Raw genomic sequence first — 25,131 nt, forward strand, 5'->3', positions numbered from 1 at the left:
ACTCAGCCATTGATAAAACAGAGCCCAGTCCAATACCCTGCGATGGACTGGCACCTGCCTTGTGCCCAGTGCTAGCTGGGATGGGCTCTGCAGCACTAAATGGGTTAGAAAATGACGGACCGACCCCAGTTCAGTTGGCACCAAGCGAGCCGTCATTCAACAAAACCCTTCATGGGTCACACGTAGCTTACTGAAAAACTGGGCGAGCTGACCCACCCTGCGAGTGACGTCATTAAGTACCCACAACACTTGACAACACTTCAATCATTTTGGCCAGCACAGATTAAGACCCCGCAGACCCCACTTAGCTCCTTGACAGAGAGCTGATCAGACTTTTACTAATGCAGTGTGTTTCGTGGTGTTTTGTGTTTGGCGAGAGGAGATCAAGCGGCTTGGTCACCAGAGAGCCTACTTTGGTTCATGGGGCTCTGAGGGGTCCCCAGGGGTCTTTTTGGTCACACAGACACCCACACTGTTGAAGAGGCCTCTTGCCATCACACCCAGACCCTCCTCTGAATTTTTGCATCTCTTGGTTTAAAACCCCTGCTGACGTTGGTGACGGCGTAACACCAGGCGGCTGGGCCTTGAGAATTTCCTTTCGATGTCCTCCACCACGTCACCTGCACGCCGACTCCTGGTCCAACTTTCCGGCACTCGGCGGGTGGGATGGCAACGTTCTCCAGTCCCTCAAATCTCAAAGTGAAGTTGTGAGTTGCTGCTCCTCCAGTGTTGTCCTCACCTCTCCTCTTGTGTTTCTTTTCAGTTTCAGGTCACTGGAATAACAACAAATGTGAACATCAGTATCCATTTGTCTGCATGAGAAACGAATGGATAATGCTGGGTAATAAAAAGGAGTGAAGCCACGAGAGACGGTGAAGATGTCTGATCTTCATTACACTTTGGCTGTTTCTAAATAAAAACACATCTAGCATTCATCCTGTTGTCTTGTTCTCTAAATTATTTTCTCATTTAGGATGGACAAGCTACAGTACTAAGACATGTCACTTGCTCTCCTTCGCCTGCTCTGTGACTAACAGGCCACCTCATATGACCTAAGTAAACTCAGCAGTGGCCACAATCTGATGGCTGTAACCAATGGGTGGTCACCCTGAGGTGGGCTTCAGAGCTTGGCTGGCTGACCACAGTAGTGATGGGCAGCACCACACAACACTGTAAGAAATGAATGGAATGACAGTGAAGGTGTGCTGCAGGATGGGAGCCGTGACTTAAAGAGCACCAGCCACACAGTGTGATGGGGGTCATGATGGACCTGAGAGAGTTGAGCTGTCTGATGTGGGCATTCTGACCAGTGTGATGTGGCGGTGGTCCTGCTGCTGGGGTCTTGTAGTTTTCGTGGCTCAGCCGAGGATGTGGAGAGGCCATTTACGTAGATGATGATGTCCTCTTTGTCCCACCCGACTGTGACCTTCCAGATGCACTCGAGTGATTTGTGGCTGGGATGAGGATCAGCACCTCCAAGTCTGAGCTCAGGGTTCTCAGTCAGAAAAGCTGGGATTGGTCTGTAGTGGTCCGGTGCTGCTAAGATTCACACCATCAAGATGACGGGGATTTATTTATTTTTATTAGAGGATCCCAGGGACGCCCACAGCCTTGGCTCGACCTGCACACACTTACAAAATAAATCACACTGGGGAACAACAACAATTAAAGAATATAATGATATTAAATAATATAAATAATCCCACCCCTGTACCCCTACGGTGATATTACAATAAACACATAAACACAAACTCCACACAGCAAAGTCCATGGAATATCACACCAGATGTAATGAGAGATGACGAGAGTTAAGTCCAGAGATCTGCATGTTGTAAGGGAATGAAAAACAGTCCTACTGATGGACACTAAGGGTGAAGACGGGCAGATGGGTGGTTCAGGAGCGCTGCTATACTTGTGGGAAAGCCGTGAATCCACAATCAGTCCTCAGCCCACAGGTAGACAGACGATCGAGACCCCAACGACGACACAATCCAGGACACAGCGACTAAATATGACTTCATTAACAGAAGGCAGTCCGACAGGTAAATGAAACACAAAATACAACAACAAAAAACACTCCCCCCTCCCCCTTTGCCACCTGCCCTCCTTTTAAACTCCTCTGAACACCTTTGACTCCAACAGCCGCTGCAGGGACTGCTGGGAGATGCAGTTTTTACTGATAGTAGCACTGCTACCGGTCTCTCCAGGTGAGGGATGGGGGGGGGGGGGGGGGGTGCTGGGGGGGTCTGCCCTGAGCAGAGGAGTTCAGGTATCTGGGGGTCTCGTTCATGAGTGATGGCAGAAGGGAATGTGAGACTGACAAGTGGATTGGAGTGGTGGCACTGGCTCTGCTGGCATTGTACCAGTCTGTGGTGGCAAAGTCTGAAGACAAAACTCTCCGTCCATTGACCTCCCCGTCCTCCCCTGTGCTCATTAGGTGGGGGTAACAAGCGGCAGAAACGGGGGGTCTCTTCACAGGGTGGATGGGCTGACAATCTCAGCAGTCTGGGACAGCGGCGTCTGAAATAAGAGGAACCACTTGAGGAAAAGAAGCCCCCCCGGATACCCCCTTGGAGCTGCCCTTGGGAATGCGTATGGAATTGCTCAAGGAGAGCTGGAATCTGCAGCTGGGGATGGTGAAGTCTGGGCTGACCTGCTTAGTAGGAGTGGTCTGAGGTGATGATGATGATGATGATGATGATGGTCTCATCTGAAGCCCACCACAGCATTTCACCTCCTGCCTGCAGAAATGGCTGCTAATCTCCAACTCACTGGGAGACCCTGAGCACATAACACTGAGACCTTGAACACTGCAGAAAGGCGCTATATAACATAAAGGTGCGGTGTAACACGAGGGAATATGGAAAAGCTATTTAATGAGTAGGAACTTGAAAGAAACAAGAACAACATGAATCTTTAACACATATAAAATAATTGTAATCAATATCATAATGTAGCACACTTATGGAGAACTTCTTGACTGCTTTAATCATCAACACGTACAATTCTCTTCACCTCAATTCTCTTCACTTCAATTCTCTTCAATGCTGTGTTTCTGTTTAACGACTGAGATGTTTTTCACATATTTGCCAATCACATTTATTTTCACACAATAATTCAGTTTGCTGGGCTCTGCCAACAGGATGTCGATTTGTGAAGGTCCTATTGTTGAAATGAGAGGAGCCGCAGTGTAACCCGTGACAGACGATTGATTTGTAGACATAACGTATATAAAGTGTTTGAAGGGTCTCTATAAACACACCACGAGTCACCACTGTCATCTCAAAGACAACGTGTGACGTCCACAGACCCCAACAAACCCCTGCAACGCAAAACAGCAAATAAACGGAGAATCAGGGAGAACAAACACAGCCTGACCAGCAGGTGGCGCCACAGAGCTGTTGGAGTGCAGTCTGATGGCAGGGCTCTGGGCGGCGTTGAGCAGACTGGCATTAGGACACCCGCTGGCAGTGACAACCAGTACTCTGAGGTCTGGGATTTGCCAGCTTTGTAAGAGAGCAGCACTGACGTCAAGTTGATGGCCTCTCCCTCCTGTGTAGCTGAAGGGTGGGCTGAAGTGAGACCCTTTCTCCTGACAGTTTCTGCTGCTTGCCGGTGCACTCAGCCTCATAGTTAGAAAGCCTCGTAAGGTTGTGCTGCTCTCTGGTGTTTCAACTTATTAACTAACAGGAGGTCTTTAAGTCCTGTCTGGAAAAAGAGCCGAAGGGACACATCCACCATTACTGGGTGGGGGTCCTGAGAAGAAGCCACAGTGGGATGATGATGATGATGATGTGCACCCTCACTCCCTGTGACTGACTGGTTTCTCATGTCCTTCTGCACTGTGGACACCTTTTGAAATGGAAATGCAGAGCTTCTGTGCTCAGGCTGGCACTCAGCTTTTCGTTTCCTTGATTAACATTAGGACCACCAATGGCTGAGTGCCCAGCCCCTTATTGCCAGTCGTTTCCTGGCACTCGGGCCTCTGTGGCACCACCACTTCTTTTGACCTGAGGTACGTTTTTCTTTCTTATAGTAGCCCCCCAATTGCCTTCCATTAATGACCTCGTTTACTTTATAAAGCTGAAGCCGGTGGTCTGAGCCCCCATCTGTCCTCGCTTGACAAGGGGTGCTAGTGCGTGAGAGGCATCAGGAAGCCATTTTTAATCATTAAACTGCTGAACTCAGTTCTGGGAGACATCGCATTACCCCTTCTAGCCAACAGGGGTCACTGACACCTGAACGAAGATTAGACTTTCAGGTCATCATGTAAATGAATGTCAATTTCGAGGGGAGCGTTTACATGAAAGGGGGTCTCGCCTTCTTATTTAGTCATTTCTCCATTTTTAATCAAACCCTGTGATGGGGTGTCGGGAGTTAACACAATTTACACTGAAAGCTCTAAAAGGGCCTGAGATGAGAAGAGCTCATCCTTCACAGTGTCACCTCTAAAGGCATCCCCCTGCACTGGGGGGCTCACGTCCACTGTTCCGCTCTCCGTCACACACCCACACACACATTATACACGCACGCAGGCCATGGCTGTGGTTTGAAGCCCCTAACTGTGTAAAGTCAGTGAGAAGGGGGGCCTAATGGATGAGTAGGATACTTGGGGACACTCAGAAAAGGTCCTTCCAGGCTCAGACGCCCAGGACCACAGCGACCTGCTCTGTTTGACAACTGGGTGGGATTCAGCATCCTGGCCCACTGACACACCACTGGAGCAGCAGGAGCACTCAGAGGACGAGGACCCCGCACCTGGCAAGAAGGTCAGAGGGGAGCGTCTGAAGTGAGGCGTCAATCAGGTAAAACAGTGCAGCGCATCGAAAACAACGATAAACTCACAACGTAGTGGCTTTGGTGGGGCTGACGTGTGACCTGCTGGTGCTGCAGGGACAGCCGCCTGGGGGGAGAGCAAAGGGGAAAAATGAGAGGCCATCACGACCAACGCTGCTCACCCTCTGGACGACGCGTGGTGGGCACTGCTAGGGTCTGCACAGTGTCACAGCTCGTCACACAGAGTGCGTGTTCACCCCAGGCAGTGTGCCAGACACGCTGGCACTGCCACAATACTTCCTTAGTCACTGTAGACATTACAGTGACACAATTCAGGGTCTCACGCTTGTGTGGTCTACACTCAGACTTTGGCATTCTGTGAGTGGGCTGTAGGGGTGTTTTGTCTTGGTAGAGTAATATATATTGCTCTACTTTCCCCTATTGTACTATTAATATGTAGCCTTAGAATGCCTAATCTCACAGACTTACCACTGTTTATAACGTATTATTGTATATAAATTATCCCCACCTTCCTTCTATATCTATAACCTCAGGCAATTAGATGCAGTAAAAGACAAGCAGAAGTTAAGTTACAGTTTAAACAATGTATTAGTATTATTGATAATATTCATAAATAATAACAAAATGCAAAGTACATTTGAATATTGGCAACCATACAACCTGATTAAATGGTGATATGTAGTTCAGGTGGCACACAATCTTCTGGTTACTTAAATGTCTCTAGTTAAGACATCATTGGTGCTCAGCTTTCAGCCACATGTCTGTTCAAAATGGCTGCTGAGCTGTGCTCTTCATCACAGGATAGCAAGAGAGATGCTTCTTCATCATATGTTGGTTGGTAAGAGAGAGATACTGAGGTTAAACACATACATTTATAGATGTTCTGTCCAACCTCGAGAGCCAATAGCACATCATGGTACTTAATGGCCTCTGAGACAAGCCAATTCCAAACAGCCATACTTCAGACCAATGGGGCAAACAGAACATCTTAACACCTGCCACCACCAAACCATCTGTTAAAGTACACCTTAGCCCATTTGCGGGGGTAGAAATGACTTTAGCAAAGAAACACTCGGCAAACTGGTTTAAAACACATCTCCCAAATCCTGTCGTAAAATTCAAAGAGGCTCAGCCATAAAAAGGGGGGCAAACATGAATGCCTCTCACCAAAGTAACACTAAATTACACTGCTTTGCCTAAAAATCAAATAAAGACATACAAAAATATTCATCAAATAATATGTAAAATCTCACATCACAACAAGGGGTCAGTAAAGTGCATCCGTCTGTCCGTCTGTTACACACTGTGGCGCCTCTCATGTCCATCAACCACAGTTAGCCATCTGCTGCTTACTGCCGTAGTCATCGATATGTCTGTCCGCCAGCTATATAGCGCCCTTCGTGTCTATTATAGCTCCTTGAAAAAGAACGCTGGTCCCTAAATTTGAAGCTGGCCCAGACGTTTCCAAAGCACTTAAAGCTGTCACTGCTGCTAAACGGGGGTCCACAAAGTGTAAAAGCGTAAGGTGGAATACTTCTGTCACCAGCTGCTGGACTTCATCCATCCATCCATTTTCCAACCCGCTGAATCCGAACACAGGGTCACGGGGGTCTGCTGGAGCCAATCCCAGCCAACACAGGGCACAAGGCAGGAACCAATCCTGGGCAGGGTGCCAACCCACTGCAGGACACACACAAACACATCCACACATTAGGGCCAATTTAGAATCGCCAGTCCACCTAACCTTCATGTCTTTGGACTGTGGGAGGAAACCCACGCAGACACGGGGAGAACATGCCAACTCCACGCAGGGAGGACCTGGGAAGCGAACCCAGACGGGTCTCCTAACTGCAAGACAGCAGTCCTACCCACTGCACCACCGTGCTGCCCTGCTGCTGGACTATCCTTTTTGAAATTTCTAAAATAAAACAATAATCCCATTAAAACATTGTAGACAGCAGGGGGCGCTCCAGCTCGTCATCCCAACATGGCAGACGCAGGGCACATGGAAAAAACACAAAGAGACTTCCGACTACCAGAGCCGCGAGAATACGATGGGCACAGCACACCATCACTTTCTTTCTTTCTTTCTTTCTTTCTTTCTTTCTTTCTTTCTTTCTTTCTTTCTTTCTTTCTTTCTTTCTTTCTTTCTTTCTTTCTTTCTTTTGGTCTTTGTCTCCTCCACTCCTCCCAGCAATCAATCTATCTATCTTTCTACAGTTAGGTCCATAAATATTTGGACAGAGACAACTTTTTTTCTCATTTTAGTTCTGTACATGACCACAATGAATTTTAAATGAAACAATTCCGATGCAGTTGAAGTGCAGACTTTCAGCTTTAATTCAGTGGGGTGAACAAAACGATTGCATAAAAATGTGAGGCAACTAAAGCATTTTTTGAACACAATCCCTTCTTCATTTCAGGGGCTCAAAAGTAATTGGACAATTGACTCCAAGGCTATTTCATGGGCAGGTGTGGACAAGTCTGTCGTTATTTCCTTATCAATGAAGCAGATAAAAGGCCTGGAGTTGATCTGAGGTGTGGTGCTTGCATGTGGAAGATTTTGCTGTGAACAGACAACATGCGGTCAAAGGAGCTCTCCATGCAGGTGACAGAAGCCTTCCTTAAGCTGTGAAAACAGAAAAAACCCATTAGAGAAATTGCTCCAATATTACGAGTGGCAAAATCTACAGTTTGGTCCATCCTGAGAAAGAAAGCAAGCACTGGTGAACTCAGCCACGTAAAAAGACCTGGACGTCCACAGAAGACAACAGTGGTGGATGATCGCAGAATCATTTCCATGGTGAAGAGAAACCCCTTCACAACAGCCAACCAAGTGAACAACACTCTCCAGGGGGTAGGCGTGCGTATCGATATCCAAGTCTACCATAAAGAGAAGACTGCATGAAAGTAAATCCAGAGGGTGCACTGCAAGGTGCAAGACACTCATAAGCCTCAAGAATAGAAAGGCTAGATTGGACTTTGCTAAGGAACATCTAAAAAAGCCAGCACAGTTCTGAAAACACATTCTTTGGACAGATGACACCAAGATCAACCTCTACCAGAATGATGGCAAGAGAAAAGTATGGAGAAGCCGTGGAACAGCTCATTATCCAAAGCATAGCACATCATCTGTAAAACACGGTGGAGGGAGGCAGTGTGATGGCTGCCAGTGGCACTGGGACACTCGTGTTTATTGATGATGTGACACAAGACAGAAGCAGCCGAATGAATTCTGAGGTGTTCAGAGACATACTGTCTGCTCAAATCCAGCTAAATACAGCAGTCACATTGATTCATGATACAGATGGACAATGACCCAAAACATACAGCAAAAGCAATCCAGCAGTTTATTAAAGCAAAGAAGTGGACAATTCTAGAATGGCCAAGTCAGTCACCTGATCTTCACCCAACTGAGCAGGCATTTCACTTGTTGAAGACTAAACTTCAGACAGAAAGGCCCACAAACAAACAGCAACTCAAAGTAAAGGCCTGGCAGAGCATCAAAAGGAGGAAACCCAACATCTGGTGATGTCCAGGAGTTCAAGACTTCAGGCTGTCATTGTCAGCAAAGGGTTCTCAACCAAGTATTAGAAATGAACATTTGATTTCCAGTTATTTCATTTGTCTAATTACTATTGAGCACTTGAAATGAAGGGATTGTGTTCATAAAATGCTTTAGTTGCCTCACATTTTTATGCAATCGTTTTGTTCACCCCACTGAATTAAAGCTGAAAGTCTGCACTTCAACTGCATCGGAGTTGTTTCATTTCAAATTCATTGTAATGTACAGAACCAAAATTAGAAATAAGTCATCTCTGTCCAAATATTTATGGACCTAACTGTACACATCCTGGAGGAGTGCTTCAGTTCCAGTGAATCCTGAAGACTTCCCCACATGTAGGATATTTTTGATTTTTCAGAGAGCACAGCCCTCTTGTTAAACTTTCATCTCAGACTTTGTTTAATGTCATCTCCTCAAATTTGGGTTAATTTTATTTTCTGTCTGTTTTGCACACACAACTGTATTATCGTAGTATTTCCCTCTACTTACCCTTTACCTGTTCTCTCAAGGGTAAATGTTCTCGTCAGGTTCCTTATCAGGTTGGTCTACTGTTGCACTTTAAGATGAACACACACACACACACACAGACCCTAACCATAACAGTACCCCATGAATGACACACACGCACGCTGATTAACCCTTCGCACTTTAAACCACACATCAGCCTGTCACTCAGCACTTCAAGAGACTTACTTATTATCGGCACAAACAACATACGATGTTTTAGTGATATCTCACGCCTAAATATTACTTTTGGTCTACAAGAATACATTTAAACATACAAAGAGTCGGCACTCTTGACTATCGGCCATTTATCAGTCAAGAATACCTTCTTCTTATCGTACTGTCCCTTCTTTTGAGTGGCGCTCCTCACTCTCAGCCTTATAAACCTCGCAGCACCGAAATAATGGCAAAAAATCTGGCTGTGATAAAGAAATGTCAGGCATGGAGCCAATGAGCTTGATCACTAAACTGATATGACAGAACGGATGGCGTCCACCTGATCTTCTCTGTGTTTCAATGCTCACACATTCTGAAGGACACCCGCCGTGTTCAGCACGCAGTGTCATCCCATTTGGTATATACAAAAATCTGTACGACAAGTTTCTGAAGTTCTGTCACCTGGGATGAATCCACACAGACTTGTTCCCACCCTTGTCACAGCTCTCTGGTGTCCCCTACCACTTTCAGAGGTGGACTTTAAGTTGGAAGATCCAAAACTCTCCATGTCTTCCTTGTGAAACATTTGTCTTGGGTGTTGTTTTCTGGTCTACAAATCTTTTAGAACATTACAATAATCTGGACGAGAACAGACCATTCAGCCTAACAAAGCTCGCTAGTCCTATCCACTGAATTCTTTGAGTTTTGAAAGTCCCTCAAGTCTTACTGTCTACCACACTATTTGGATGCTTATTCCAAGTGTCTGTGGTTCTTTGTGTAAAGAAAAACTTCCTAATGTTTGTGTGAAATTCACCCTTAACAAGTTTCCAACTGTGTCCCCGTGTTCTTGATGAACTCATTTTAAAATAACAGTCTCGATCCACTAGACTAATGGTCTTCATCAATTTAAATACTTCACTCAGGTCTCCTTTTCATCTCCTTTAAAGGCTCATCTCTTCTAATCTTTCCTCATCACTCATCCCCTGTAGCTCTGGAATCAGCCGTTGTTACTCTTCTCTGGACCTTCTCTAGTGCTGCTATGTCCTTATGGAGACCCAAACTGCACCCAGGACTCCAGATGGGGCCTCACCAGTGTGTTATAAAGCCTGAGCAGAACCTCCTGTGACTTGTACTCCACACATCAAGGCGCTATATAACCTGACATTCTCTTAGCCTTCTTAATGGCTTCTGAATACCGCCTAGCATATCAGTATGACTCCTCAATCCTTCCCTTAAGGTGGACTCTCGATTTTCAGACCCCCGATTGTGTATTCAAACCTCACATTTTTACCTTCTACATGTCATACTTTACATTTACTGACATTAAATTTCATCATCCACAAATCTGCCCAAGCTGTCTGCTGTCCAAGTCCTTCTGTGATGATTTAATGGATTCACATTTATCTGCCAAGCCACCTATCTTGGTATCATCTGCAAACTTCACCAGCTTTAAAAATAACAGTGACCTCTGCACTGCCCCCTGCTGGTCACCACTCTTAACATTGGCCAATTCTGATGAGGTTCCTCACCCCATCACTCTCTGCTGCCTGCATCTCAGCCAATTCTGCCCTCATCTACACCCCACACCCTTATATTTTGATGCCCACCGTCTCATGTGACATCTCATCAAATGCATTCAGAGATAAATCACATCATCTGCTCCTCTCTGGTCATCTCCTTTTGTTGGTTCCTCATAGAATTTCAGCCTGTTAGTAAAACACGACCTCCATCTTCTGAGCCCACGCTGACTGGTCAGTAAAACTCCTGCACTTGCCATGTGTTGCTCCATCTTATCCTTAATAATTCCTTCATTAATTTTCATCCATCCATCCATCCATTTTCCAACCCGCTGAATCCGAACACAGGGTCACGGGGGTCTGCTGGAGCCAATCCCAGCCAACACAGGGCACAAGGCAGGGAACCAATCCTGGGCAGGGCGCCAACCCACCGCAGATTAATTTTCATGTGTCATTTAATTTTTGTGACACATCTTCAGTCAGTTCAGCATAATCAGTTTGATGGATGACCTGATGTTCTGCTCAGATGTCCATTATGGTCTTAATGGTTCAGTGCCAGGGAGCTGGTGGGCCATGAAGTACCAAAGTGACCCCACATGATGACAGTGTATGCTGCACAGCTCCTCTTTAGAACATTTAGTCCATTTTGTGCTTTTCACTGAGAATGTGGGAGGAAGACCAGAGCACCTGCAGAAAAACCCACAGAGACACGACAAGAAGGTGCACACTCCTCAAAGACAAAACTCCAGCGCCCTTGTGCTGACTCGTCAATCCATATATCTGCCTTTATTTACAAGTACCCATGTTATCTGTTGAAGACCAGTCACAGAACACATAAAAAAATATTTAATACTTCTCACCCTACGTGTTCCGTCACTGGTGTCCCCCACAATCCTCGTGTGTCTTCAGAAGATAACTAAGCTGAGGTGCACTTAGTTTTCCCAGCATACCTTTTGACTGAGTAAGTGTCAAATGTGAGCTTGATGTGTTATGTTCAGGTTTAGTCACCTTCATCTATTGAACTGATTTGAGATGACGATCAGGCCTGTATGCGTCCACATGTGCTTTAACATCACAACACTTTTCTGAGGGTCTGCGTTAATCTCCTCACAGGACTCTACCTGCAAGTCATGTGCCCATACAAAGCCTCCTTCCACCCAGGACCACCTCAGATAGGGAGATCCCCCCTCCAATTTAACCCTTCCTTCATTTTAGTCGTCACACTTAACTCACATGCAGCACACATTATGATAGAGGCTTCATGATACAATCCTCCAATAACACAATGCATCCACACAACAATGGACAAAGTGACCAATCAGAAGTCAGTCATAATATTTCCAGAAAAACTGCAACAAAGAAAAAGGGGTTTGTAAATGTGTAAATTCTTCATCTTCACTTCTGTTTACACTAAACGTTTGTTTTCATAGAGTTTAGTGAATGAGAAATTGAACCCAAAATGAACCTCATCTGTGTCACTCTTCCTTCACGTTTCTCTAAACACCTCGCCAGTTTGAGACTCTCCTTCGTAACTAAACACAAGAAGTGTGAACCTAAGAGATGTTTAGCAGACACTGCGAATGAAAAAGGTTACTAATACTCCAGAAACGAACTCATCAAGTAAAGTTGTCTTTAATTACGGTAGTTGTGTTAGTGAATTAAAGGGGTGGATGGATGAGAACGACTTGTCTTTAAACACAGATGTTCATTGTTGGAGTGAATGACGCTGATCACAACAATATTCTGTCATCATTTAACTCAGTTGGAGTCTCCATTAATTTTACTGAATCAGCCCACAATCTTGGAGTTCTCTTTGACTCTAGCAGGTCATTTAAAGCTCATATTACAAACTTGTCCAAATCAGGATTCTTCCATCTTAAAAATGCTAGGAAATTAAGGCGCTTTCTAAGTAAACAGGATTCTGAGAAATTAATTCCTGCATTTATCTCTAGTAGGATTGACTACTGCAATGTGGTGTTCACTGGATGTTCAAACTGTTCTTTATACAGCCTCCAGTTAATCCAAAATGCAGCTGCAAGAAATATTACAAGAACAAGAAAATACAAACACATAACTCCAGTTCTTAAATCCTCACAGTGGCTCCCAGTTAAGTTTAGGGCAGATTTCAAAATCCTCCTTTTAACATATCCATCCATCCATCCTTTTCCGCTTATCCAAGGTCGGGTCGCGGGGGCAGCAGCTTGAGCAGAGATGCCCAGACTTTCCTCTCCCCGGCCACTTCTTCTAGATCTTCCGGGAGAATCCCGAGGTGTTCCCAGGCCAGTCGAGAGACATAGTCCCTCCAGCGTGTCCTGGGTCTTCCCCGGGGCCTCCTCCTGGTTGGACGTGCCCGGAACACCTCACCAGGGAGGCGTCCAGGAGGCATCCTGATCAGATGCCCAAGCCACCTCATCTGACTCCTCTCGATGCGGAGGAGCAGCGGCTCTACTCTGAGCTTCTCACCCTATCTTTAAGGGAAAGCCCAGACACCCTGCGGAGGAAACTCATTTCAGCCGCTTGTATTCGCGATCTCGTTCTCTCGGTCACTACCCATAGTTCATGACCATAGGTGAGGGTAGGAACATAGATCGACTGGTAAATTGAGAGCTTTGCCTTGCGGCTTAGCTCCTTTTTCACCACGACAGACCGATGCAGCGCCCGCATTACTTCGGACGCCGCACCGATCCGCCTGTCGATCTCACGCTCCATTCTTCCCTCACTCGTGAACAAGACCCCGAGATACTTGAACTCCTCCACTTGGGGCAGGATCTCGCTCCCAACCCTGAGAGGGCACTCCACCCTTTTCCGGCTGAGGACCATCGTCTCGGATTTGGAGGTGCTGATTCCCATCCCAGCCGCTTCACACTCATCTGCGAAACGATCCAGAGAGAGCTGAAGATCACGGCCTGATGAAGCAGACAGGACAACATCATCTGCAAAAAGCAGTGACCCAATCCTGAACCCACCAAACCGGACCCCCTCAACACCCTGGCTGCGCCTAGAAATTCTGTCCATAAAAGTTATGAACAGAATTGGTGACAAAGGGCAGCCCTGGCGGAGTCCAACTCTCACTGGAAACGGGTTCGACTTACTGCCGGCAATGCGGACCAAGCTCTGGCACCGATCGTACAGGGACTGAACAGCTCTTATCAGGGGGTCCGGTACCCCATACTCCCGGAGTACCCCCCATAGGATTCCCCGAGGGACACGGTCGAATGCCTTTTCCAAGTCCACAAAACACATGTAGACTGGTTGGACAAACTCTCATGCACCCTCCAGGACCCTGCTAAGGGTGTAGAGCTGGTCCACTGTTCCGCAACCAGGACGAAAACCACACTGTTCCTCCTGAATCCGAGGTTCGACTATCCGACGGACCCTCCTCTCCAGGACCCCCGAAAAGACTTTTCCAGGGAGGCTGAGGAGTGTGATCCCTCTGTAGTTCGAACACACCCTCTGGTCCCCCTTCTTAAAGAGGGGGACCACCACACCGGTCTGCCAATCCAGAGGCACTGTCCCTGATGTCCATGTGATGTTGCAGAGACGTGTCAACCAAGACAGCCCTACAACATCCAGAGCCTTGAGGAACTCCGGGCGTATCTCATCCACCCCCGGGGCCCTGCCACCTAGGAGTTTTTTGACCACCTCGGTGACCTCAATCCCAGAGATGGGGGAGCCCACCTCCGAGTCCTCAGGCTCTGCTTCCTCATTGGAAGGCATGTTATTGGGATTGAGGAGGTCTTCGAAGTACTCCCCCCACCGACCCACAACGTCCCGAGTCGAGGTCAGCAGCGCACCATCCCCACCATATACAGTGTTGACACTGCACTGCTTCCCCCTCCTGAGACGCCGGACGGTGGACCAGAATCTCCTCGAAGCCGTCCGAAAGTCGTTCTCCATGGCCTCCCCAAACTCCTCCCACGCCCGAGTTTTTGCCTCAGCAACCACCGAAGCCGCATTCCGCTTGGCCTGCTGGTACCTATCAGCTGCCTCCAGAGTCCCACAGGACAAAAGGGACCGGTAGGACTCCTTCAGCTTGACGGCATCCTTCAACGCCGGTGTCCACCAACGGGTTCGGGGATTGCCACCACGACAGGCACAGACCACCTTATGGCCACAGCTCTGGTCAGCCGCCTCAACAATAGAGGCACGGAACATGGCCCATTCGGACTCAATGTCCCCCACCTCCCTCGGGATGTGGTCGAAGTTCTGCTGGAGGTGGGAGTTGAAGCTACTTCTGACAGGGGGCTCTGCCAGACATTCCCAGCAGACCCTCACAACATGTTTGGGCCTACCAGGCCTGACCGGCATCCTCCCCCACCATCGAAGCCAACTCACCACCAGGTGGTGATCAGTTGACAGCTCCGCCCCTCTCTTCACCCGAGTGTCCAAGACATGTGGCCGCAAGTCCGACGACACGACCACAAAGTCGATCATCGAACTCAGGCCTAGGGTGTCCTGGTGCCAAGTGCACATATGAACACCCCTATGCTTGAACATGGTGTTCGTTATGGACAATCAGTGACGGGCACAGAAATCCAATAACAAAACACCACTCGGGTTCAGATCGGGGGGGCCATTCCTCCCAATCACGCCCTTCCAGGTCTCACTGTCATTGCCCACGTGAGCATTGAAGTCTACCAGCAAAACGAGGGAGTCCCCAGAAGGTATGCCCTCTAACACCCCCTCCAGGGACTCCAAAAAGGGTGGGTACTCCGAACTGCTGTTTGGTGCATACGCACAAACAACAGTTAGGACCCGTCCCCCCACCCGAAGGCGAAGGGAGGCTACCCTCTCGTCTACTGGGGTAAACCCCAATGTACAGGCTCCAAGTCGGGGGGCAATAAGTATACCCACACCTGCTCGGCGCCTCTCACCGGGGGCAACTCCAGAGTGGTAGAGAGTCCAGCCCCTCTCAAGGAGATTGGTTCCAGAGTCCAAGCTGTGCGTCGAGGTGAGTCCGACTATATCTAGCCGGAACATCTCAACCTCACGCACAAGCTCAGGCTCCTTCACCTTCAGAGAGGTGACATTCCACGTCCCAAGAGCCAGCCATCGAGCCCCACCTCCAGGCCTGGCTCCAGAGGGTCTTTTAACATATAAAGCATTAAATAGCTAAGGTCCGGCTTACTGGTCTGAACTTATCATGACTTACAAACCTGAGTGCACATTAAGATCTCAAGATGCCAGTGTTGTGATGTGAGATTTTACATTTGACTTGATAAATATTTGTATGTCTTTATTTGTAATTTAGGCAAAGCAGTGTGATTTAGTGTCCCCCACCCCCTTTACGACTGAGTCTCTTTGAATTTTATGACAGAGTTGGGAGAGGATGTGCCTTAAACCAGTTTGACGAGTGTTTCTTTGCTAAAGTCTTTCAACCCCAGCAAGAAACCAGGTTACAATAACATTTGGTTTGGGGGCAGGTGTTAAGATGTTCTGTTTCCCCCATTGGTCTGAAGTATGGCTGTTTGGAATTGGCTTGGATCAGAAGCTTTTAAGTACCATGATGTCCTATTGGCTGTAGGGTTTGGACAAAGAGTCTATAAATCTGCTTGCTCGACCACATTCTCTCTCACTTACTAACCAACAACTGATGAAGACCATCACACCATGAACTGAAAGGACAACACAATGGAGACCACAGTTTAGCAGCCATATTGGAACAGGCATACGGCCTGATCTGAAGAAAGCTGAGCACCAATGATGCCTTAACTAGAGACATTTTAAATAACTACAAGTCTGTGTGCCGCCTGAAACTACACATCACCATTTAATCAGGTTGTATGGTTGCCAATATTCAAATGTACATTGCATATTGTTATTATTTATAAATATTACCAATAATACATTGTTTTATGTGTAACTTAACTCCTGCTTGTCTTTTTACTGCATCTAATTGTCTTTAGATATAGAAGGGAAGGTGGGGAGGACTTAAATATTATAATACCTTATAAACAGAGGTAAATCTGTGAGATTAGAGCCATTCTGACAAAGACTACATATTAATAATACAATAGGGGAAAATGGAGCAATACATTACTCTACCAAGATAAAACAGACGGTCTGTTTGTGATTCCAAGGAATAATAAAATAACAGTAAGAGGTCAAGCTTTTAGTTACAGGACCCCCTAAACTGTGGAGTGGTCTGCCTGCTACTATAAGAGATGCCCCTTCGGTTTCAGACTCACAACTTCAGTTTAGCACACCCTGACTAGAGCTGCTGATTAACTGTACAGACTGCATCTTTGTTGTTAGTCATTAGCACTAAAACATAAGTCACATGACTGTTAGAATTTGTTACTAACCCTCACCTGTTCTGTTTCTCTTTTTTGGTACTCAAATGTGCCACTTGGTGTCACGGCCCACCTGCCAAGTTGTTTTGCCAGCCTAAGGTAAAGTCATCCCTGATGGAGGATCACAGGAATCGTCGAGTAAAGGGGTCCTTTCATCAGATTGGCTGGCCCAGTGCTGACTCAGCTGTGGAATGGCCAATTACGTCAGCTTGATAACTGAGGTCTCCAGGAATCTCCTCTGTCTCCATTTCCTGAAATACATAACTGACTTCCTTCTGTTCAAATTGGAACCTGAGAAAGCTCCAACACACCCAAAACACTTTAGACATCTGAACCTTTGATAATAAACAGGACATTTCATCGGCATCCTCACCCCTCCACTTCCAGGCCATATCAGACCCTCCTTATCCCCACTTTCTCTAACGCACTTTGCTGCCAGAAGATAAAACAAAGGTGAGAACAGCCAGCCTTGGCAAACTCCTCTCCTCTGTGCAGTCCATCAAACCTAAAATGTATTTCACTTCTAACTCCATTGTCTTCGGCCATCTTGAGTCCCTGAGTCACACCCTCGGAAAACCCTAAACAGACAATTACCATCCGCTTGATCAACAAAACCGACGCTGTGTTCCTGTCTTCTACCCATTCAATGACATCTCTCGTGAAAGCCAAATTCCAGTCTATCCTCCTGCCTCGTGCCCCCTAAAGCTCATGGGCAAACCCCTCAGTGACACAAAGTTGGTAAAAGGACACCAGAAGTGGTCCAGATGCCCACTTCAGCACTGTATGTATGTCCTGTCTGCTGTGCTGTCCTCACCAGTGACCAGAGGGCTGGTAGCCTTGTGAGGCCCCTTCTGTCCAGCGGGCATCTACCAGCAGGTCAGGAGACAAGCTTATCAAAGCATGGGCACCATAATTTATCATTTTTCTCATCTTAAAGTGGGATCTTTGTTCACACTCAGAACTTTTGTTTTTGATGCTTTACTGTGTTTTTTTATTTCTATGCAAATGATGGCTTATTTTAAAGTCTTCTGTTGAAACTTCCTTCCTGGTGCAGGTAGGTCCTTATTGGTCAAGTGCTGGCACAACCTTCTCCTTTGGTGTGCCGCCCTGTTCTCAAACAGAAGAAGCAGAGAGAGACCTGTTGACCTTGGCATGCCCGGCCTGTTTACATGGCACACTCAAGTCTCTCATCATCTGATTGTTGTAAACACAAGTCTGGCAGACCTGGCATCACGTCTGTGCCCTGTGGTGTTTGATATCCATGCCCAGCAGTTCATTCTCCACAGCCGTTCCTTTACTTTCTTTTTCTTTTCTTTCGTTCCATCAGGTTTATATTAGATTTATTTTAGAGAACATTTAAAGGTTATGTCTTGGATTGTAGGTGTGCTGAGACTCCAAAACATAAGAAGGAGTCAATGTAGAACTTATATATAGAGCACATTAAAATCAGCATCAGTAATGATGTAACCAAAGTAATAAGCATAAATAAAATAAATAGAATGAAATAAAAGTAAAATAAAACAGAAAACAAACAAATGACTATGAGGGAGGACCATCTTGATCACTCAATGGCACACAAAGCAAGAGAATAGAAATGTGTCTTTAAACCGTTCAGTTGAAGATGAGCCCTTAGACGATCTGCCTGATGTCACTTTGTCCCCTGTTCTCGACACTCGCAGGACTTTCACTCAGGAGGATTGTGTGTCAGCGGTGTGAGGAGAAGAAACATCTCAAGGTCCAACTCTGTGGATGGCCCTGCGTGTAGGAGGAGTGTGCAGAGGTCCTTGTTCTGATGGCGTGAATTCACTTTGAAAACCCTAAAGGACATCAAGGCTTCTCTGTTGGAGACAGCGGACAAAGTGCAGCTTAAACTGATTTGCTTTGTGCCGTCATAAATAAAAGGAGACGTCTGTGTTTGAAATTAGAATGAACTGATTTTGTAGTTTTCTGTTTATTGTGCAATTTACGTTTATTTTAGCAAATACAAAATTCAGGCGCCTTATTTATATTGTGTTGATCAGTGAAACTAAAAATAAAGTTTATGGCAAAAGATTTGATGTACAAAGTTTCATATCGTTATCACAGGCTGAAATCTGATGAGTGCCCCGCCGGTCAAATCATAGAACTGCACTCGCCTGCCACCCAATAATAAACAATTATTATTAATAAATAATGTGTGCCACCCGTGAATGTTTACACAGTTAAAGTCCTCGTCCACCTCCAGATGCCACCCAAGTCAAGCGCTCATTTAGACTGCGTGGCCCCTAAACTGTGCCATGTCCCCTTTGGCTGCTTGTCATCCTAATCCGCTGTCACCGAGTCCTCCTTCGCTCCTCATTCTCTCCTGTTCCCCTGGCATATTGTTTTCTACAGGCTGATATCTTCGTGTTTCATTGCTTGTCTCCCTGTTTTCTTGCTTCATGCCACACACAGTTATGCTCAGCAAATATTCTCTTAAGTTTGTAACTTCAACATGTAGCACATTTGTTTGTGACATTGTGGTGAAGTTTCCTGGATGTAAAGTGAAAATGATTCACGTGTTGCACAGCATTGGCACAGACATGCAAGGTAAGGAGAAGCAGGTGAGTGTCGATGGCACCTGTGCAGCCATCGAGACAAACGCCACACCTCAATACAAGTGAAGATGAACGGCTCACGGGTGCCTGCTAGACAAGAATAGACAAGAGCCATCAAAAGGTGTGGGGCAGCCACCGTATGTCGTTACCTGGATGCAAAATTGGGTTCAATGGTGTAGAGTTGTGTGCAGGTTTGAGTCCGAAACAGAAGGGATTGGCTGGCACAAAGATGGCGGCTTTAAAGGAGAGCAGAGGAAATGACATCATCAGAGCCAGGCGGGACTTCCCATAACTGGTCTGCAGAGAAGTGAGAGAGAGAGAGAGAGAGAGAGAGTCAGTGCACTCCGCCACCTCCTGGTCTGCCATGGAATTACTTCTGTTCAGGCCCTTAGCTCCCTCCCATGTGCACGTGTGTGACAACGAGCTCCAAACCGAAGTCTCACAGGGTGTTTGTTGTTCAGGTCCAGATTCTTACCATCTGCAGTCACTCACCCCTTGTGATGCCCCTCAGTATCTCCAGACCCCCCAACACCTCCTCCCAGCCCTGATTAGGCTTATTTCTTATTGTGAGTGGTTTGTGTATTCGGGTTGTTAGTATTCTGTACTGCTGTGAGTCACAGGGTCACACACTCACCTTGCTTCTTGTAGGGTCCACCTGTTGAATTCAGTGCTGAGCTCCAGGTGAACTGCATTACTCCCTCTAGCCAACAGGGGTCACTGGCACCTGCATAAAGGTTAGCTGAGCGTGTCACCCGCTTGTACCCATGTGGGGTGTTTACATGTTGGGTGGATCTCTTTTTCTTACCTAGCTGTGGGTTACGCCTTTGGTCAGACTCTGTGATGGGGTCCAGCATGTTGCCAATCATTAACACCATCAAAGATGTGGAGGGTTCTGAGTGAAGAAGAGCTCCACACTTAGACTGTCAAGTCCTATGACATCCCCCCTACACCGGGGGCTCACTTCTACTGCTCCACACTCTAACACATCAAATGTGCCTCCCAACATGATGCCAGGGCCAGAAAATCCAAACTGTGCAAAGAGAGCGCAGCAATGAGAGGACGAGGGCTGATAGACCGATGAAGAGAATCGCTCCGCCAGGACACCAGGTGGCAGTGTAGCTCAGCTCTTCAGGGCTTCTCCTCTTAAAGACAAGATGGGACTCAGGGGGTGCAATAACTAGAGACACCACAACGAGGGCACAGTCGGCTGGGCCTTTACAAGTCTGCCTTTGGCCCCAGAAGTAGCACCATGGTGGGCTTTAAAGGCTGCACCTTATCCTAGTCCCACTGATGTCACAACCTGAGATGGCATAAATGCTTAGCAGGCGGGCAGAAAGGGTGGCAACAGATAGAAGGACAGGAGACAAGTTAGTGGTGGCACATACTGGCAGTGGGAAAGTGTTCAAGCAGGACCCCAGATTGAGCGGGCAAAGATTGTGCCAAAAACATGCCAGGGGTTTTTTGTGATGTTCTCCCTCTGATCGTGTCTCCTGTGTATGTTTTTTATTAATTTTTTTTTCAGTCACTGCTTTTTCAATATTTTGTCGGCTTTTTGGTAAGTTGGAGTTGTTGTTTTTGTGTAAATGGTGCCACCTCTCAGTTATATAGCGCCTTTACGATGGTCAGTACCACACATGTATTTCTACTGTTACAGTGAACACACATTCTGGTGACGTAATGTGACTGTGATATCCCGTGTAGTGGGAAGTGGCCCCAGCCTAACTCTGGACATCTGACCTGATCTGACATCTGATGATTTCTTTAACATTATGGGATCCCCATCTCTGACTCAATCAAATGTCAGCTTTCTCTTTTAGGCGCACCGCACTTTAAACCACCTGCTCTGGTGTGTAAAAATGAATACGTTTGGTGGCACCCGTACTGGGCATTATATCAGCTCCACATGTGTCCAGACACACCGCGCATCACAGCGCTCACCCACTAGACAGCCTGGCGTTCCCGGGGCAGCGCCCTCAACACACCAACGGTAAGTGCACCTCCTTATAATCATATAAATGCTGCTGCTTCACATTCAGGGCCTCTTCAACTTAAATTTGGTAATGACAGTGACACACTTTGGGTTTGTGGCCTGAAGTCCTGCTGCCCTTTGCCAGCTCTTGTTGTGTTGCTTTTACCTTCAGCCCACCAATAATGTCTGCCTGCCTTTGGCACTCGAGTCACTTATTATGCAAATCAGACCTGCTTTGGTGACAGACTTCACGGCTGAAGGTCCCTGACTGTGAACAAATCGGACAAGTAACGTGGAAAGGCTGGATGTGGTCATCATTGAGTTAACAGGAATTCTGGGAAATGTCAGTGCAGCCCTAATTTTAATCGTCCCCTGAAGTGACTTCAGTCTCCATGAGATGCAAGGACCAGGAAGGACCCAACTTTATACCGAGATGACAAGCCTGGTCAAGTCTGAACTGAAGCATCTTGGCAAAGAACATCCAGATGCCCAGAATTGATGCCTAGGAGTCAGTGCTGCCCCATAAAACCCCCTGGGCCTCCTAAAGTCCTTTTTATGAAATTAAGATTGACATACGGAGTGATGATCCTGCATCCTGGCTTTGAATCTTGTGCAGATTCTTGGTCACTGAGGCATGTGCCTGTTCTCCTCGTGTCTACATGGGGTCTCCTGCAGGTACTCTGATCTCCCCACCACATCCCCAGTGAAGAGCAGACAAGTCACGAGTGGATCTGCACAACATGGCGTATTCCACATGACATGGACCTGCTTTGCTGCTCCGTGGCATTGAGTCAGCCATGAATTTCACGATGGACACCGAAACACCAGTGAAGCCCCCAAGGCTGGCTGTCACACTGAGAGCACTGAACTGACAGTCGATTGTCCAAAGTCACAAAAGAATGTTTTAAAAAAGACCTGGAGAGGTTTGGAATGGCTGACTCCAAGCAGGCTGCAGATACCAGAAAGTTCTACAAAGTCCAAGAGTCGGAGAGCTGCTGTGTGGATTCCTCCTACGTGAAGGCACTTAAAGAGTGTCACATGTCAAATATGGTGACAGCAGGTGCTGAATGCAGGGGGTGCACTTTCTTATTCACACAATTCTCTTAAATGAATAAGTTCAGCCCTTTCAGGGCTACATGTCATAGTGCAAGTAAGATCAGGAGTGTTTGATCAATCTGGTGAACCTGCTGACTGGCTCCGTGCCCAAACTGTGCCATGTCCAGAGGTGCCATTTGTTCAGATACTGTTGACCTGGTGCAGGATATGGAATTAAAAGTTTTCCTTTTGTTACTTCTCTATGCAAAGCAGAATTAATTAAAATAAATCCAAACGTGAAGACAACATGAAACAAACAGTTTGAAGTTTAACACCCCCTACTTAGGAAAGTTTTCAGGATTCACTGGAAGTGAAGTCCTCCTCCAGGATGTTCATGTTGACACATCGCATGTGAAAAGCAAACCAACATCATGAGCCCCACACCTCTTTGAAGCAATAAAAAGCCCCCAGAGAGCTGAGGACCCCAGTTAGAGCGAAGAAGGCAGATCCACCACAGCACTACCAATCAGGTGACCCAGGTAAGGAATCAGCTGTTTTTCTTACACATCAAGTGTGCCGTTGAGATCAGGAGATGTGCTTGATGGGATGCTCTTCCATCACACTGGGCTGCTGAGGTCCACGATGGGACATCCTAAAGGAGCAAAGTGCTGGTGACTTCTCAGTCAATGCATCTTCACTTTGAAAGGGCTTTTCATTGCAAGTCCCATCAGAACGTACCGTGCAGAGTGTAGTGAGTGGGGTGCTGAGTCAGGACCAGACATGCAGGGGACATCAACAGGGCCATATAAAGATCTGACTGGAAGGTGAAGGCAAAGTGACTTTGGCAGGAATGACACTCATAAATGTGTTAATAACACAAATAACATAGAAGACCAGTAACTCCAGTATGAACCATAGAGTAAATGACAGCAGCAGTTAACGAGGATATCAGGAAGGCTAGTTGGAGAGAAATACTGCAGAAAAGGTGAAGACGCCCTAAAGAGTTTCTTTAATTGTTTAGTAGTAAAAGAACAGACAAGGAGGAGGTGAAGAGTATGAGGAACAGTGAAGGGGAGCGAGAATATACCAACGCTGAAATCACAAATGACTTGAACTTGCATTTTGTTGAAGCTTATACAGTTTGTGTGAAGAAGTCGATAACCTCACAGAAGTAACAGGGACTACTAAGGAGGTACTGAGAGATTTGGAAATTGTAGAGAGAAGAGCTGCCTGGGCTACCTGTGAATTTGTCACGTCGCTCTGTGGCTGCACTCAGTGAAGAGAACTGTAGAGAAACAAACTGCCTTATAATTAAAGAGGCTGAAATCGAACAAACCACCAGGACAAAATCAGGCTTAAGGAGGCCAGCGAGTGCAGATAGAAACCCTTGACGCATATTTTTAAAAATCTGTGCACACTCGAGTAATTCCTAAAGACAAGTGACTGGTGAATACCATGAAGGGTGGACGAGCCGAGCCAGTGAGCTTAACGTACTCCGCAGGTAAATTAATGGAGGGGATTATTAAGGAGAAGATCAAGCGACACATGATGGAAGTGTTACGGGACAGTCGGCATGGCTTCAGACGAGGAAGGTCGCATTTCAGTAATATGAGCAACTAAAGGATACGATCAGAGGGGTGACAAAGTTTATTATTTATGTTAATTTTCAGAAAGCTTTGAATAAAGTAACCCATGAAAGGTTGGTGATCAAACCAGAAGAAGGGGGGGATTCAGGGTGCAGTGCATAGTTGGGTACAAAATTGTCTCAAACACAGGCAGGAGTGGGTTAAGGAGAAGAGAAACATCACAAAATGAGTGGATGTTAAAAGTGGCGTCCAGCAGGGGGCAGCACTGGGGCCGCTGCTCTTTTTAATTTACATATCGATCTGATAAGAATGCAGTCGACGAGCAGGCGATACTCGCACCCGTTTGCAAAGGTCTGTGTCAGCTTAACAAGAAAGTTTGACAGTTACATCAGGAGTGGCGTCTGTGGCGGTCGCTTAGCAAACTCAAGGGGATTAAGACGTTCTGAAGGCCTTCAGTGTCTCAAGAACGTCTCATGGATTTGGCCAGGCTGAGGACTGCGGCAGACATTGCTGGATGATTGTGGCTGATGCAGTCAGTTGAGATTTTTCACAAAATATAAGGCAAGGAAATTGTAAATTTAAGGGGACACTTAGCCTTTGTTTCACTTTGTTAGCCCTTGTAGAATCTGGAGTACTAATACAAATCTGAGTTTTCTTTGTCGTGATCTCATATAAAGAACCTAAACCTTCTTTTCACTCTTTACGATGTAAGGAAGGAGTATCGGTGTGGTGTTCCTGCTGCGTTCAGTAGATGGCAGTATGCTTGGAAGAAAGGGACGGTAAAGGGAGGGAGAAGATCAATGTGAGGGGTAAGAGGGCCATTTTGGTGTTGAGGTTGAGTTTTTGAATCACAGCATTTAAAAAGACGTACTGCGCGCTGCTTGAGCGGAGTGAACACACAACAATAGGGACATTGGGCCTCAAATACAGAAAGTCAACGCAGCGCCGCACATTCTACACTTTTATTATCTTTATGTTTAAAAGCACAGCAGATAAAAACACGATGGCTAATGAGTAGGAAAGGCGTCCTCATAACATTTTGCAAACACTTCATAAAATTCCTCATAGAGGGCCTTCCTGTCAGGAAAATAAAATGGTGACCCAGCGAGACACAAAATATTTGAAAACAAACT

The 25,131-nt window shown here is 46.6% G+C and overlaps 2 protein-coding genes across 11 annotated transcripts in view; one reads left to right on the forward strand and one right to left on the reverse strand.

The window, feature by feature from the left end:
* The window catches only part of LOC114657054 (lactose-binding lectin l-2-like), a 561,576-nt gene that overhangs the window by 205,370 nt on the left and 331,075 nt on the right, over window positions 1-25,131 (reverse strand). The gene's annotated exons all lie outside the window — the stretch shown is intronic.
* Window positions 1-25,131, forward strand: part of LOC114657053 (lectin-like) — a 207,074-nt gene that overhangs the window by 10,268 nt on the left and 171,675 nt on the right. Inside the window, exon 1 of one of the 10 annotated variants that reach the window (XM_051931861.1) lies at window positions 22,851-22,951. The exons of 6 other annotated variants lie outside the window; for them this stretch is intronic. The gene's annotated coding sequence lies outside the window, so the exon portion shown is untranslated. Of the gene's footprint in view, window positions 1-22,850; window positions 22,952-25,131 lie in introns of those variants that run through there. 3 more of the 10 variants (XM_051931869.1, XM_051931864.1, XM_051931862.1) reach the window with 3 other exon arrangements.

The sequence above is a fragment of the Erpetoichthys calabaricus genome, chromosome 9 (genome assembly GCF_900747795.2).
Source record: "Erpetoichthys calabaricus chromosome 9, fErpCal1.3, whole genome shotgun sequence".
NCBI lineage: Eukaryota > Metazoa > Chordata > Cladistia > Polypteriformes > Polypteridae > Erpetoichthys > Erpetoichthys calabaricus.